The sequence below is a fragment of the Tympanuchus pallidicinctus genome, unplaced genomic scaffold (genome assembly GCF_026119805.1).
Source record: "Tympanuchus pallidicinctus isolate F22 unplaced genomic scaffold, pur_lepc_1.0 scaffold2, whole genome shotgun sequence".
Classification (NCBI taxonomy): Eukaryota; Metazoa; Chordata; class Aves; order Galliformes; family Phasianidae; genus Tympanuchus; species Tympanuchus pallidicinctus.
The window spans coordinates 2,870,694-2,886,502 of record NW_026294721.1 but is presented as its reverse complement, the minus strand read 5'-3'; the positions used below and the strand labels follow the sequence as shown (position 1 = coordinate 2,886,502).

At 38.6% G+C, this 15,809-nt stretch overlaps 1 long non-coding RNA gene across 2 annotated transcripts; it reads right to left on the bottom strand.

The window, feature by feature from the left end:
- Positions 1-523: 523 nt before the first annotated feature.
- Positions 524-12,226, bottom strand: LOC128080371 (uncharacterized). 2 transcript variants are annotated; one of them, XR_008206626.1, is made up of 3 exons: positions 12,130-12,226; positions 2,700-2,772; positions 524-2,131 (listed from the first exon to the last, which is right to left on the bottom strand). It is a non-coding gene; the product is annotated as an uncharacterized LOC128080371 (long non-coding RNA). The 2 variants fall into 2 exon arrangements; XR_008206625.1 differs by lacking the exon at positions 2,700-2,772 and having other exon boundaries at positions 12,130-12,220.
- Between the last annotated feature and the right edge of the window lie 3,583 nt (positions 12,227-15,809).

Below are 15,809 nucleotides of genomic sequence, written 5' to 3'. Positions count from 1 at the left end.
GGGATGGTTCAGTCTGGAGAAGAAGGTGATCAGGAGAGACATTATAGCTTCCTGCAACTCCTTGAAAGGAGTGAGGTGTGGGTCAGACTCTTCTCCCAAGTAGCAGCAATAAGGCACGAGATAACAGCCTCAAGTTACACCAGAGGAGACTGAAATTTGATGGCTGGAAAAATTTATTCTCTGAAAGAATGGTGGAATCTGGAGATGTGGCACTGAGGGACATGGTCAGTGGGCATGGTGGGGATGGGTTGGTGGATGGACTTGATGATCTTAGAAGCTTTTCCCAACCTCAGTGAGTCCATGATTTCATGAATCTCACCTCATAAAACCTTGACTCCGCACTCTGAAGATGGAGAAGATCCTTAGACCAAAGGGATGCAAAGAAAATTAACTAGCATTTAAAAGATGCTCACAAGCAGACAAAACATTTGGATTAATGGGAAAAAAAAAAAAAAAAAAAAAAAAAAAAAAAAAAATCAATACAGAGGACATTTTGGAGTAACACTGCATTCATCAGGTGAAACTTAGCATCTATTGGTGCAGTTCTGATTCAGCCATTTTCCTTCTGTATTTCTATTCAATACTGCTTTACATCTGTGGGAATACATTTCCAAATGTCCACACTAATTATAACTGCCTCTATTTTTGGTTACCAACTGCCTTTACAGGGCTGTGAATATCTGCAGGCTTCACTGATTTCAACCAAATTTGTTGGCACGGAGTATGTTGGGTAATTGGCAGCCTTGTATGTGGCTCATGGCATACAGAACGAAGAGATTTTTTTCTAGATTACTTTAGATTTAATGATTCAGTCAAGGAAACATAAGTGATGTTGTTATAAAACAGGAAAAAGAATCCAGGGTCCAAGCTCCCTGCTTTAATCTCAGAGAAGTGTTTTTATGAAGTATTTCAAGCAACTTAGCCCATTTCCCATTTTATTTAAAAGAGAGGCAGCATATTTTCATTACAAGACTTTTCAAATGAAACAGCAGCCATGAATGCACATTATTTCCTTCCCCAAATTTCTTTCATTTAAAGGGAGCCTTACATACCCTCACTCTCCCCTACTACTGATATCAGACTTCATTCTTCAGTAATTACTGGATGTGCACACAGTCATTAAGCATTAGTTTTTTTTCATCTCTCTGAAGGATTGAAATCCCCATGTCTAGCACAAGCAGTATCTTCTCCTTTGACTCACTTAAACTCAAAGCATTTTGCACTCAGAGCAAGTGCTGTAATTTCAACAAAGTGCTTTTTCCCAGCAAAAAAATCTCAGAGTTGCTAGTAATGACAGACTCAGAAACGTGTACTGTCTCCAGCACTTGTAATAGCAGTAGCTCACATTAGCATCCTGTGGTCAGTCACATCTGCCTTCATTTGCTCTCCAATTTATCCTTACATCACCTCCCCATGGGAGCCTACAGGCGACATCAGCAGCAAGTCACCCACCAGCAGCTGAAAGCTGCTCACCTCCATCAAAGCCTCCATCCCACTTAACCTCTGTTCAGAGAGGTAGAGAACGGGAAGCAATGACTCACAGTGTGAAAAATTGGTTTTTGGGTACCTGTGCAAATGAATTTGAGTTTAAATTGATTTGTTTGTGGTTTTCCTTCTTTACATTGTGTCAAGCTTTCTTCAGGTGAAATGCATCATTTCTATCAGTTTTCTTCAGGCCAGATTTAGCTACTCTCATTCCCATTACAACATATGTTTTGTGACTGATTTCAGAGGATCAGCTTCCAGAATAAAGCACTTTTCGGTTCAAGGAAATGGGCAGAAAGACACCTGCACATGCTCACTCACTGAAGCCTTTCATCAGTTCATCAGTAGACAGAAAGCCTCAGGGACTTTACCATAAGCCTCAGTGATGTCTCTGCCAGCTGCAGATTTTCCAACCTTAAACAGATTTGTAGCAATCAGCAGTTCCCAGTTTCCAGAGGGAAACAGCTAGATGTTCCTGGATCATTGCTGATTTTTTTTTTTTCCGTCTGAAATCTCTTCTCCCCACTCAAAAAATACCAGGGCAAAATCCAATGCAATTGAAAAACTGCCTTTCAAGCTCCCCAGAGCATGTCCAGTGTTCATCAGCCCCTTACCCTGGCTGACCAGCGTGGTGCACCCACCTGCTCTGAAAAGATCAAAAGTAAAACAAACATTTTTAAAAAGGGAGATAGAACATCTTGGACAGATGGACTATTCCTCCCCCCCAAAAAATAATATTCCATAACGTTAATACAAGAGAAGTTTACATATTCTAAAAGCTTTTAGACTTGGTTTGTATTTTATTCCTTTTTCTTTCCCCTTGTGGATGTAACACTATCAAAAAATTGTTAGTTTAAAAAAGTCTCTTATAAAAACAAAACAAAAGGCATGCCCATTGAAATTAGGTGCTTTTGTAGAATATCTCCCACATGATTATGAGCATGCTTAGTTTTTATTTTACGTTATCCTTCATCTGCACAAAGTGTTTAATGAGAGTATTATAATTATTCTGCCTATTTTCCCTGCTAAAGTTGTTGAAACTGATATAGTTTCTATCATTTTATTGGCTCTCAGTGTGTCCATTTGTTTCACATCTTATGCTGGAAGCAATGAATATTATATTAAACTCAGTGATAGGCTCTCTGAGTCAGTGGTGAGACATTCTATCAGATTGTAATATAATGCTATGCTGCTTTTGCCTAATTGTGTTTTACCTTCGGAAGAGTAAACGCTCCGATTTTCTCCATTTATTCAGATACAGCAGGCTCAAGAAATGTCAGCACTGCTCTGAAAATAGATATAAAAGTAACGCCTTATATCAGAACAAGGCAAATCAGATTTCTCCCCAGAAAAGCATGTACAAGAAATAAAGAAGAGTAAATGAAGGCAATGACTCTACGCATATATTCCCAAAGCAGCTTCCTTGCCACGCTTTGATATGAGCATAATGACTTGTAACACTGTATAAGAGCAGGACAAATACAGAGGAGAAAAGTATTTCAAATATTCATGCAAATGAAAGACCGGCCAGTTTGTTGCTGAGGTTTTGTTCAAGAACATTCAGGTGAATGCGCTGACATTTTCACAACTAGGGCAGAAAACAAAAGGTTCTCAATTACTGTAAGCATGCCAGGATAGCCTCAATGGGACTGCTCTCACAAACATTTTGGAAAGCTCTCTGTTCAAAAAAATCACTATGCTAGTGGATTGCATCCTGTTGCGGCCGCGTCTCATTCTTGCACGTGATTAGATTTAGAGGATCAGTGAAAACTATTTTGGGACATGCAGAAACTGGGTCCTATTTGCACCATGAGATGGTGAAAAAGGGAGAACAGAAAGATATGTAATGGTAAACTGAGAATTATTCCAACACAGAAGCATAGAATAGCTTAGAGTGGAAGGGATCTCATTAGTGTAGATACATGCCATTACATGGATGGTGATAAACCTAAAGAGGTAGGTCTGATAATCTGCTATGTTTTCTTCATGGAACATAAGCCCAAATATATAAAAATCTTCCTAAAAAAAAAAAAAAAAAAAAAAGTAATTAGGTGTCAGACCAGGGAAGATGATGAATTCTTCATCTCTATACATTTTAGAGGAATGATCTAAGAGAGATAGCTCAAATGTGCTTTGTCTGTCTCTGGAGCATTGAGTTTACCTCTGTAAGTGGAGATTATACAGCAAAAATCCATATAATATTCTTCAGTTTTATAGGAGACACCGTAGAACTATAGAATCACAGAATCATTTGAGTTGGAAGGGACCCTCAAAGGCCATCTAGGCCAACTCCCCAGCAATGAACAGGGACATCCACAGCTCCATCAGATGCTCAGAGCTCCATCACAGCGATGTGTTATGCGGAGACCTCTCTGGACCTGTTCCATTGCTGTGTTAAGTGGACTCAGAAGGGAATGAGAGCATGGCTTGCAGACTAAAGACTGACATCGTAGCATGTCACTTTTGAATATGCAGTACTACTGCTGACTCTGAGTGCCTCATAGGGTAAATATTGCATGGAAATCTTTTATAATCCATTTTATATAGAGAGTAAGAGCTGAGGCACTTACAAATTGTTGACTGTCAGCATAAGTCCAGAAGGAAATTAGGCAAAGATATGAATGTTGTTTGAAAAAAAAAAAAAAAAAAAAAAAAAAAAAAATGAGATTTATCTTGATCACTTGATCAGGAAGATAAATATATCCCTTTGTATTAGAGGGTTTAGGAATTTAAAGAAGCAGCCTGCTCTGAATGTAACAGATTTGTTTGCTGTTATTTACAGATTAGTGAATAGAAGTTATTATCTCTATCTATCAAATCATAGTCAGATAGGATAACACATAAGGCTCTGAGTACCTGTCATTTCTCTAAGTACATACAGTAGTATTCATAATGATTTTTAAAAATGATTAAAAAAAAAAAAAATCAGGATATCTAAAGCTATAACCTGACTAGCACTCTTATCCCCTTCATCTTTCCTTCCTCTTCCTCTTGTATGGCAAAAAGCGATGGCCAATGAATCCCAGTAAGCCAGTGTTACAAGATGCTATATGTGTAAATAATGGCATGTGTCTGTTTTGTCATGTTAATAAGCCAGGGGCCAGAGAAACATCTTCAGGATGCTAGAGAAAGCATCCTGAAGAGATGGAGATAGAAGAAAGAAGCAGAGTACAAGTATAGTCTGTCTGTTATTTAGCTCATTTATTACTAATATGACAGCAGTTTTCCAGCCATCCTTCATGAAGACAATCTATAACTTTGAAAGTGTCTTTACCAAGCAAAACCTTTCCTTCCTATTTAATTATGCTCTTCAATAATTTAAGTCCTCTTTAATGTCTCATTGTATGTAGTCATGAGGTAACATTGCTGTCAATAGCTGCTGCTGGCTTTCGGCGTGGGATGCTCTCATGGTGACAGCTCAATTTGTGTGCTGACCTTTAGCTGAAAGACAGTGCACAAGATGGATATAAATTGGTAGCAGAATTCAGAGAGAAGCAAGTAACAGTTCACAGGAAAAAAAGTAGTTGGTAACTCTGTCCCCAGCATAGAAGGGTTGGAACAAAGAGATCTTCAAGGCCCCTTCCAACCCAAACCATTTCATGATTCCAGGACATGATTCTGTGAATAAGAAGAAAAAAGAATTCAGACCTTCCTGTGAAGCAAAGAAAAATGTAATGAACTGAATACATTTAGCAAAACTCCTCCACAATCTGACCATCCTGAAGAGATGGATTAGATTCTTTGGAATAGAAATTATTTCTTATTAAGCCCCTGTGAAACTATTGTGTTGACTTTGATGCATGGGACTTTATTTTAATTAGTCGGGTTCTTTAATGGCTCCAGTAAAGTTTTGAGACAGACTATTTGGATCTGTTCTCAGTTACGTAGATCATAAAATCATAAAAATGCTAACTCAAGATAGTGAATAACAGGAGGTAGCATTTTACCTCCAGTTACAGGCCATTTTCTCAAGACGACACGGTCTTTACAATCACCATGGTTGGAGGAGACCTCAGGAGATCTCCTGCTCTAAGCAAGGGAAGCTCTGAGATCAGCCTAGATTGCTCAACGTTTTGCTAATTCATCTCTTGAAAGCCTTCAGCAATGTATAGCTATGTTCAGGCTTTCTCTCCTGCATATACAAAGTAGAAGTAGTAGAAGTGTTCAGACTTAAGTTAGTTCAGTGTTTTGCCTTGCCTTTGTAATAAAATAACAGTATGGAAAAGACAAGTAATTGCAGTTCAGCTGATAAGCAGATCTGCATTACTCACAATAACTTGACTACTTGCAATATTTCTGAACAATGTTAAACGGAGGAGATTGTTGGCCCAGCTCAGAGCTCCTATGATAACATTGAGTTTAATATCAGATATTTAAATATAAAAAAATCATATTGGTGACAACAGTCACTGTCTGCAGAGAAGTGAGCTATTTCAACTACTCAACTACTGAATGCATCAAAGTACAACTCTATTTAAGACGAATGGGAGTAGCTAGCATACAGAGATGAAGAGAGTGCATGTCAGATAGAAGAGATGACTACCAGCATATTTCTCGTCTGCACATTTTTGAGGTGAGATAGGTCTAAAGAAAGCATAGTATTACTGATGGCTGTTTGATGTATCTTTAAGAAATTGTCTTTTATTTGATAAAATGAAGTTTACTCAGAACATTTTTTTTTTTTTTGCAACAAACAAGATATCAATTTTCTTAGAAAAAGCATTAGGATGCAGGCAGAATTTCTTGCCAAACTGAAAAAGCATAGGAACAAGGGACACAAATACCATCAGCTATTCCAAAGTGCCATTAGTTCAGTGGAAATGAGAGTCTACAGATTACATCTTGTACTCCAAAGACAAGCAGGTGAATCTTTGTGATCCAGTTGCTGTACATCACCAACACACATCACAGCTTTGTCTCCTCTCATCAAGGTTTTCATTGCTTCTTTCTAATTTACCATAGTTAATATTGCTTTATAACTACACAGACAAGCAATTCTTCAGATTGCACACAATTTTGCAAAGAGAGAAAAACTGTTTCATGGCTTGCTCAGATTTTAACGGGTTGGTACCTTGGTTTTGATCCCATTGTTGCTCTCTGCCCATAAATCTTGTTTAGTCAACAGGATTTTTGCTGCCTGAAGGAATGCATGATCAACTGCACAGAGAAGCATAAAATAGATTTTTGTGCTTCAGATCTTTAAAATGTTTTTGTCAAGAAATAATTCCCAAAGCTGTATTTGGCTTGTACTTCTTTTCCTACACTGAATTTCTTTCATATGCTTTTTGCATGCTGGAGGATATGAGCTTCATGCTCATTTGCAAAATCGCAGTCTAATTTTTACCTCACTTCTTTTCTCATCTTATTTTGGCACGATGCTTTCTCTCACAATAATATTTTGTATGGTGATGCCAATTCAGTTATCATTCATTCAGGTTTAGGAATAATAACATGCTGATAATAATGCAGCACAGTAATAATATATAGTAGATTGTAGTGAAAATTCTTGCTAGTATGCTCTTCCACTGATGTACTTTTACATATGGTAGCTGTGGTACATCTCTGCACGTGATAAAACCACAGAAGATAACATAAGAAGTCTTTGGAATATGCTAGACAAATTGGAGAATCCACTGTGGGAAAACAAAGAAGTCCTCAATGAATTTGAAACATTAACTAATCTACCTTTTCCCTACACATAACCTTACCCGCCACTTGGCTGGCATCTCTTTGGTTGGTTATGTTCCTTCTTTGGGTTGCCTGCTTCTAAGGCGCAAAATTAATGACAGTTTTGGGTGTTGGTTTTTTTTTGAAAGTAATAAACATCTTTAAGTACTTCATATTGCAGGAATATACTGTACACATTAGTTGCATAAAAATTTGGATTTCTGTCAGTTTGTCTTTTAGGCAGTGGCCAAGTCCATAGTGTATACTCTACAAGAGCAAAACTGAACTTTCAAATCATGTTTGTATTACTTCAACATTACCCTTATCTAGAAAATCTCCTAGCCACTGATTTCATAATTTTTTTAATGATTTTTTTTTTCCTGAATGGTTTCTAGTTCTACTATATTACTTATGAAGTAGGATGACAACAATTGGGCACAGCCATGGCATTATAATGCTTCCAGCCTTATATCATAACCCTCTCAATATATTTTGACTTTTTTTTTGCATCTTGATCACTGCTGTGCACTGAGCAGATGTTCTCATGGAGTTGCCCTCGGTAATAGCAAGTTCTCTTTCTTGACTGATTACAGATAATTTATAACTCGGCTATGTGTACGAGCAAGTGAATCATCCTTTCTCATGTGTATCACCTTGAAGTTATCTGCAGTGAATTTCATCTGTCACAAATGTTGTGCAGATAGTTTAGTCAGAGCATCTACAAAGCCTTATTTAATCTTGCCTGATCTAAATTCTATCTGATAAAACAATTTTCCTGGCAAAAAAAAAAAAAAAATATATATATATATATGTATATTTTGCCACTTTAAGGCCTTATTCTAGATTAGTAACAATATTTATGGGTATTTGTTTCAGCTACTGCTGGGATTATGCGAGATATTTTCCAAGTAAGAAAGAAAGCAAGAGCTATTCCCCCAAGAAGCTCAGCTATTAAATGTAGGTTTGCAATAAAAAGAGCCTGCCTGGAATATTTGGGATGATCATTATCTAGACCTGCTTAAACAAGAACAAATATACTATAATTTATTATAGATTTTGGAAATTAAGCTGTTAATTTTATTTTCAGACCACACAGCATACAGAGCATGCATCCCTACAAGCAACATAATTTCATACCTGTTGTAGATACCCGTGACAATTGTCCTTCTGTAATGAAGTGTCACTATCATGTCTGACCCGATTTTTAAGTCTTTCTCCAGTTTTCACCCCCAGGCAGAACCTTGCTCCATGACAGATCAGCTTCCTAAGGAACTTCTTGTAAGGAACGCAGTTAAAGCTTTTTAATAAATAATGTTGACTGGATCTCCTTTAGCCAGTATTTTAACAAGATCCTCAGGCTCACATTCAACAGTCAATCCACATTTAGCAGAGCATTATCACCACAAACCAGAAATTAAATACATGCCATAGTGCTTTTCTTAAGAGAGATGAACTTAAACAAGTTTCCAGCTTTGCTGCACACCAGGCTTACGGAATAGATAAAGTAGAAACTGAAGCTTTCAAAGTAATCTTTATATTGTATATTGTTGCCTTAATCTCTCAGCATACTTTTCTATTTATCACAACCACCTGCTATGTATAATACATCAATTGTAATCCTCCTGGGACGTTGACTGCTTTACTACCTGCCTATCTGACACTACCTTGAGAAAACACCCATCCCCACTTGTGTATTCTAGGTGATATGTTGGAGATCTCTATATTACTGCAATTATCTTAAGAGATCATAGTCTTTCCAGAACTCAACTCTGCTCTTTACTACTCTTTCTAACTGTATTATCTTCATGGAATTGACCTAGTCACATCCTTGGCTATCCAATGCTGAGAAGCATTCATTCTTCAATAGCTTAATCCCATTGAGATAAAGTCTCAATATCTCTGCTGTGCTTGTCTAAAATTGCTGATACCTACTGCTCACCTAAACATCATTCATCTGTAGTTCTCTCTTCTTTCCCCATTTCATTCTATACTGATATCCTGCAAATTATTTCAATGTCTGGCAACGCAGAAGATTGATGTAGATCAGGACTTTCAATTTCCCCCATCGTCAACTTGGCAACGATAACTAAACAGAACAACCTTTTAAAGCACTGAATGAAGAATAAATCTATAAAAATTTAATTAACCTCTGCAGAGTGTATTGAATCCTAACTGAGTTTAATCACAGTTTTTGCAAGTTAGAAATTGTTTGGTGTATTTTTCACTTTTGCACTACAGTTTGTATATAAACAACCCAGTTTTCAACAGTTAATAGAATCTACTGGCTTAAGAATTTCCACCTATGAGTACAAGCAAAAAAACTTCTCTGGTATAATTACTGCTTCCACATATTTTTCTAAAATACAGACAAGTAAGAAAGAAGAAAAAAAAAAGTGGTGTGAATCAATGCATGGAAACAAAAGAGCAACATGCATTATTTTCTTCTGACTGAGCTCAAAATGGCTTGTGTTCTTTTGCTCCCACAGATGTCATTGTGAGTTATATCAGTTCATGCTGAAAGTGAGTTGGTCTGGATTGATCCATCTCCTCACTGTATCTCAAGAGGAAAAGTTAAATACTTTTAGTCCAGATTTAAACTTCTACAAAAACTACCCTTGTTATTTACACTTTCTATGGCTGTCACATCTCCATCTCAACATCACTGATTAGGAGTCCATTGAGCAAGGTAATTTATGGAAATGGTGGGTGGATGGAAACTGATGTTTTGGCATTGAGAGATTAGCTCTGAAAATAAAAGGAGACAACTGAGTCAGAGGGAAGTACAAGAAAGGAATGAAAATGGATCTGGATAAAAGGCAGAGGAGCGATTGTGTCCATGGAGATATAAATAAGTAGCGGGGGAGATCTAGAGGAAAGACAAAGAAACCTGCCTTAATTATTTTGAGTTTGGCTTGACAGCAGAAGAACTGAGAGGCCAAGATGTTAACATGAACAGAAAGAGTCAATTTTGTAAGATTGATTTATGATTCACCTGCATAGTAATAATGTCTAAAGTTGTGTGAATATGGTTACTAACTTGCAAGAAAGTTAGAAGCAGTAGCAGAAATGAAATATGAAATGTTTGTAATGGAGTCTCTTATTTTTATTATTATTATTGTTTTTATTACAGAGAATTGCAGAATCTGAATCATCAGAATTACATAGGTCTCACTCCTATAACTCATCAGTCTTCTCTGGAAGTCACTGTTCACAGAAAGGCACTGATATGTAGCCCTACTCAAGAGAAGTTTATCTCTGTGTTGGATGATAATTTTGACTGTACAGGGGGTAGAGGAAGTTAGCAATGGGCAATATCCTGTTTGGGACAAATGGATGAAACAGCCCCAGAAAGTGTCAGTGTTGTTCTTTGGTACATCCATGCTGTCTTTGGATGCCTGTGGCGGAGTCACTGTCCCTGGGGATGTTCAAGAACCATGGAGATGTGGCACTGAGGGAAACGGTCAGTGGGCATAGTGGGGATGAGGACCTCAGAAACCTTTCTCAAGCTTAATGGTTCTATGATTCTTCCCAAGGATTGATGTTTAATTTTATCAGAATAGAATGAACCTCTAGGATTTACTTCCCTTTGCAGCTAAATCCTTGTCCAAGCTTATTTCTTCTCTTCTAGAATCATGTAGGACAAACTGTAGCTTGCCCCACAATGCTGACATAAGATCTCATACAACAAAATTTCGTGCTTTGTAGCAGTCTTATGAAGCCACAGGATCAATTCAAAGGGCAAGTAATCCTAATGCAAATATTACAACTTCCACCAACTGCCTGTGGTACTATATTCTCCGATTTTCCCTTCCTCCTACACCAATCAAAAAACCACTGGGTTAAAAGGGAGCTCAGGTGAGTGTCTACCCATTTTCCTGTCATGGTACCAGCCAAAAGCCTGGCTTTATACAAAGAGGAGGATTTGACAAACAAAATTTTAACCAAAATAGCAATGTAAGAACAACAGAAAGTTTGGCTCACTCATTACCATTCAGTCTTGTCATTTTAAGGAAAAAATAAGGCATTTTTCCATTAAAAAAGAAAAGGGAGGCATAATTTTTCTCTTCCCCCCCCCCCCCAGGACTCCGGGAGCACAATTTTTTTTTTTCCATTTTGAGGTGGTTAGAGAGGACAAGCTCTCCAGTGAACATCTGGCCCAGAGGCTCTTCTACAGAGTTTTTGCATCTGTACCCAACTTCCTCAGCTTTTTTTTCTTCCTCTCTCTTTCTAGCTGTCTCTGTGAAGATGTTTTTGTCTCTCTATCAATTTTCTTCCTTTTTTTTTTTTTCTCTCTTAATAGTCCAAGAAGAAAAGTAAGGATATACAAAAATTCTCCTACTTGCCCTCCACCTCCCCACATTTCCACTACTGGACTAATATCTTTTAACAAACTCAGCTTTTTGACTAAGATAAATCAATCAGACATTTTCTTTTCCTCTAAAGAAAGCAATATTTTACATTCACAAGTTCCCTTGTTATCTCCAATAATTAGGACATAGGCTCAGAATAACTAAAAGAACACAAGAATCCCTAAGGTAAAAGTTATGGCCAAATGGTGGTGGTGTTTTTTTTCCTCCACACTGTGATTCTCTTCAATACAGTAAAAGCTCAGGTGAGCAATTAGGTAATTGAGGGTAGAACAATATCCTTATAAACCTAATCGGCTTTCCGTCAAAATAGCAAATACTTGTCTATTGCTTTTTATTTTCCCCATCTATATTTTCATATTTTCCTGAAGATATAGGGACTTAATAAATGAAACACAGCCTCCTCATACTCAAATTAGTATGATTACAAAAGAAAATAAAAACAGATTCTCCGGAACTTGCTTTGCCAGAAAAGCAGAAAAAACATATACAAGAAATATTTTGATGCTGTACTAAGTGCAGAGAAAGGCAATAGCAGAGAACCAGTCCTAAGACATCCAAAAAAGGGACGATAAACACAAGCCAGCTAAAGAAATAAAGATTCACTTACCTGTCACAAGAACCACAGAACACAAAATACTACAGTAGAAGGGATCTCCAGGTAGAAAACCATCCCTGGTGGCAGTCAGCCCTTAAATGAGGCTTAGAGAGGGATGGAACAAGTTTCCACCCCTTCTGGTCACATAGATGAATTGTTTACAGCTGTGCTCACAGGGCTGGTTGTATCCCTTCACCAGGTGCTCAATCATTGGTTCAGGCCATGACTTAGCAACTTCCATACAGCTGAAGGACCTGGTTTAGTGGACAGTATTGGTGGTAGATGGGTGGTTGACTGGATGAGCTTGGACGTCTTTTTCAACCTTAGCGATTCTGTGACACTAAGAACAAATGTAGCAAATGTTATGCTGATCAGCATGGTACTGAAAAGTGTTCACATATTAGGAAATCATCTCAATGATAATGCCTATGTAAAATACTCTAAAATAAAAATGGTCTTGGTCAAGTCCTAATAGTTCAAGATTACTTGTGAAAAAACATTAACTTTTTTTCCCATTCTAACTTCAATATATTCATCAGTAGATTTTCTGTTTTCATCTTCCACTCATAAATGGAAACTTTTCAGTGCTGAAATACCATTATCCAAATCATCAGCCAGCAGAAATCAGCCAGGCTTCATTATAGGTCTATTTGCACCACCTGAGATTCTGACCAGGGGTATTTTCCTATCTGCGGGTAGGAAATTACAGAATGGCCAGGGTTGGAAGGGACCTCGAAGATCATGAATCTCAAACTCCCCTGTCACATGCAGGGCCACCAATCTCCACTTTTAATACCAGGCTGCCCAGAGCCCCATCCAACCTGGCCTTGAACACCTCCAGGGATGGACGGGGCACCCACAGCCTCTCTGGGCAGCTGTTCCAGCACCTCACCACTCTCTCTGTTAAGAACTTCCCCCTGACATCCAACTTAAATCTTCCCTCTCTCAACTTAAAACCATTTCCCATTGTCCTGCTGTTATCTACCCTTTCAAAGAGTTGATTCCCCTCCTGTTTGTAGGTTCCCTTTAGGTACTGAAAGGCTGCCATGAGGTCACCCCACAGCCTTCTTTTCTCCGGGCTGAGCAAGTCCAGCTCCCTCAGCCTGTCTTTGAAGGGGAGGTGCTCCAGACCCCTGATCATCTTTGTGGCTCTCCTCTGTACCCTCTCCAACAGCTCTCTGTCTTTCTTATACCTGGACACAGTACTGCAGATGGGACCTCACAAGAGCGGAGTAGAAGGGGACAACCATCTCTCTGTCCCTGCTTGCCACCCCTCTTCTGATGGAGCCCAGGATACCATTTGCTTTTTGAGCTGCAAGAGCACACTGCTGGCTCACATTAAGCTTTTCATCCATCAGAACCCCCAGGTCCTTCTCTGCAGGGCTGCTCTCAAGGACCACTCCTTCCAGTCTGTATGGATACCTGGGATTCCTCCAGCCCAAGTGCAAAACTGTGCACTTTGCTTTGGGTTCACCCAGGCCAACCTTTCTAGCCTCTCGAGGTCCCTCTGAATGGCATCCCTTCCTTCTACCGTGTCAACCACACCACTCAGCTTGGCGTCGTCAGCAAACTTGCTGAGGGTGCACTCAATTCTATAATCAATGTCATTAATAAAGATGTTAAAGAGTACCAGTCCCAAGATAGGCCCTGTGGGACACCGATGAAGCAGTAGGCGAGTTTGAAAGCTAGAGAGCCCTAAAATCTTCCAAATAATATGTTCATAGAATAGATTGAGTTGGAATGGACCCACAAGGATCACTGAGATCCTCACAGACCACCCAGATCTACACTCTACATCAGAGCATTGTTCAAATGCTGTCTGAGCTCCTGCAGCTCATAGCTGTGCCCTCTGCCTTGGGCAGCCTGTTCCATCCCCACCATCCTCTGTGTCAGATCTATTTCTCAACCTGACCCTCCCCATGTCCAGAACAAAAGGTGTGCTATATGTTCCTATGGACAGTACCTCTTGAGTTTTGAAAAGCTTTATAACATGGGAAAGAGTGAAGCAGGAATGCTCACACTTGTAGAAATGTGCTTTGGTTACTGCTAGTTTATCTATAAATGAAAAAATAGTGGAAATATGAGCAGATGTTTGAAAAGCTTTTAATGCAAAATATTATAAAACAATGCTTTACATAATTGGAGCACAGTTGTAGGTTAGGATGTAGGTGTAAATGCTGCACCTGTTATGGAGCTGAAAATCTTCATTTTGCAATGGCAAAATTTCCCTCCTTGCTTATGGACTCAGTGAATCATAGAAAATCAGATTTTCAACTTGAGTAGAAACACTATTGTTCATTCTGCATCCAACTGAGAGCACCGTAAGCTCAGGGAAGAAAAATACTGTGTTGAGACAAAGAGGAGAAAAATCCCCAGAAGATTTACATGTTCATATTTAAAATAAAATATTGATTGCTTGAAGCTATTCAGGGATTTTTAAGTTGTAAGGAACTCAGAGCAGGGAATAGACTAAAGGATACAGTGCAGGTGGGGAAGGCATAAAAATGCAATTTATCACCTGCTTATGAAGTTTATTACATAAATTTCAACACCAGGTGGGTTTTTAAATGAGATGTGCATATACTTCTCAAAGTTTCCTGCAAAATATCATCAGCCTTCACAGTAGTTTAGCACCAGGTGCAAGTGCATTAGAAAGATGCAGGCACTTATCAGTACATAAAATATATATACTCACATTCTGCAGTAATGGTCATTACCATGGGCTATAGGGCAAATAGGTTTCAATTGGTCTTTTGAAGTTCTATTTTAAATACTACCAGAAAATTACAAGTGTCCTACCTGGTTGCAGGGAGAACTTGGGAAAGGAAAACCTATTATCCAAATGTGCGTTTAGCTCAGGAAAGGCACTGAGTACCAACACTTGTGAGCAATGCCATGAGATTTGCTCACTGCAGGTTGTCAAGGTCTTGTCAATTTATAACCTTTAATTATATAGATTTTATGTCATAATTACACCTCATTAGTAGCTTTGGTTGTCCTGTTGTCGAGGCATTTTACTGATTCCCATTTCCAGATAAACTGTATCCAAATACAAACAGCCTATTAAGATGATTATCTTTGCTAGTAAAAAAACAATCTAGTTCAAATCATTTTTAAAAGTCCTACTTCTTATCCAAGAAAAGGGAGAAGCTGGAGGGTAAAGGAGAGGGAATCTATGTCACTGTTCTGTGCCCTTTTAGATAATAAAGTTAGGGTTAGAGAATAAATCTATCACTCTGCAACTCCCAAGTAGGAGAAATAGTCATTACTAAAAACAAGAATTTCCACAGCTGGTGATAGGTATGAAGTACAAGGGCTGCTCTGAAGGTAATGCCTTCTGCTTTATTTTGTTGGCCACTGATGTCAGTTGCAGATGTTGGTGAGATGGAAGTACAGGTTGAGCCTTCCCACCAATATCCCACTACATTTTGTTGCAGATGGCAGCAGAGGGGCAGTCTGACAGCATAGCATTTGACACAGAAGTGTGCATGAAGAAAAGGTGTGTCTTTGTATTCCTCCATGCAGAAAAAAGGCCATTGAGATCCCCTGGCCCTTGCTGAATGTTTATAAAGATCAAACAGTGAATGTCACCACAGTGAGACAGTGGGTTGTAAAATACTGTGAAACAGTGGGTCACCTATGCAGGAGCAAATATTTACAAGCATGGCATGCAGGCTCTGTCATCACTGTTG